Below are 1,652 nucleotides of genomic sequence, written 5' to 3'. Positions count from 1 at the left end.
AAAAGTATTTGAAAAATATAAATATTTAAGTAGGTAATACATATACTTATTAATAAGCTAAATATTTAAATATAAAAGATTTATAATGTTAAAAAAAATATATAAATATTTTCTTACTTGATTATTTAATTTCAAAATATGTATATTAATTTATGTTCTTTACAAAAATTATGATTGAATTCCCTTCTATAAAAAAAAATTTGATTAAAATTTTATTCTTAAAGCCAGATTTGGATGAATAAAATGCATTATGCTGAAATAAAATAATATAAAAAGACTAAACAATTTTTTTCTTTCTATTTATAATATTATAAAATTTTGAAATTTATATTCTAAATTTGACTTATTTTTTAACTTAAGCTGAACTTAAATTAGTAAAATATGTTGATTTAGTTATAACTTTCACAATTTACAAATACCCATTCTTTTAGAATTATTCAAACCTTACCCAATTTACCTTTTATTTAAATTTATTCAAAGTGTCTTAGCAAACAATTTTATTTAATTTCAAAAACCACAATCAATTATATTTAACTTTATCGTTATAAATGCAATCTCTAATCTAAGAATTTTCAATATAAAAAAATAACCTTAAATACTAAAGAAAATAAAAACATAAAATATAAACAAAAAATCAAAAGGGTGGAGTAGCTCAGATTCTATGACTGTGATAAGAAGTTTATCACGTCCAAATTAAGCACATTAGAATGAGAAATTATTTTTATAATCATCGCTAAAAACAAAAAAAAAAACAAAGAATAATGAGGCCTAAATATGCACATACGTTGTCATTAAAGAGTTGTTTTAAAAGAATTTAAGAATAATATCCAAATCAAAATCTAGAAATGCAAATCTGTCGTCATTGCCCTAATTTCGTGTAAATGACGATGCTATCTTTCTATAAGTATATATCCAAGATAAAATATTAGATTTTTTTTTATAAAAAGAAAATTCAGACTTAATTTTTACAAAATAGATAAATTAATGTACCTAAAATGAAATCAAATGATAAAGTAAGAAAATATTTATATATATTTCTTACCATCATAAATCTTTTACACCTAACATTTGGCTTATTAATAAATATATGTATCATATACTTAAAGATTTATATTTTTTAAATATTTTTTTCAATTTAGTCCTTAAATAATTAAATTTTGTTCAATTTAGTCTTTGTATTATAGATTTTTGTTTAATTTAATCCTCATGACATGACACAATTTTTAAAATTTTTTTCCTCAATTTGCCATGTCAGTATTGTCACATGGTATCGACATGTCAACATGTTAGTGTCACATCAACATTGTCACATTACCATAATATGTCATGTCAATGCGATGTCAATGATGACATCATCCCTTTTAATGGTAAAATTGGAGGTCGTTAGAGAAAGGATTAAAGTGAAGCGATTTCTTAAATCAATTAAGGGACTAAATTACTTTGATTTTGAATACAAAGATTAAATTGAATAAAATGCATGAGTATAAGGACTTAGTGGTATTTTGACCCATATTTATATAATTTTGTCCTAAGGTATTTAATGGTTAATAGTGCAAGAAGGGCCTGTCTGTAAATGCAAATCTTAAAAGGGTCTAAGTACAAAAAGACAACCGGTTTTTGGTATCAACCTTATGACAAAAAAAAAAAAAAAA

The 1,652-nt window shown here is 22.2% G+C and overlaps 1 non-coding gene across 1 annotated transcript; it reads right to left on the bottom strand.

Annotated features, from left to right (window-relative positions):
* Positions 1-647: 647 nt before the first annotated feature.
* LOC149526490 (small nucleolar RNA snoR8a) lies at positions 648-740 on the bottom strand. Its single transcript, XR_016351977.1, has one exon. It is a non-coding gene; the product is annotated as a small nucleolar RNA snoR8a (small nucleolar RNA).
* Positions 741-1,652: the final 912 nt, after the last annotated feature.

This window comes from Theobroma umbraticum, unplaced genomic scaffold, assembly GCF_002168275.2.
Source record: "Theobroma umbraticum cultivar Fairchild unplaced genomic scaffold, ASM216827v3 scaffold_12.0, whole genome shotgun sequence".
NCBI classification, from domain to species: domain Eukaryota; kingdom Viridiplantae; phylum Streptophyta; class Magnoliopsida; order Malvales; family Malvaceae; genus Theobroma; species Theobroma umbraticum.
Note: the sequence above shows the minus strand (reverse complement) of the source record. Positions and strands in the feature narration are given on the sequence as shown.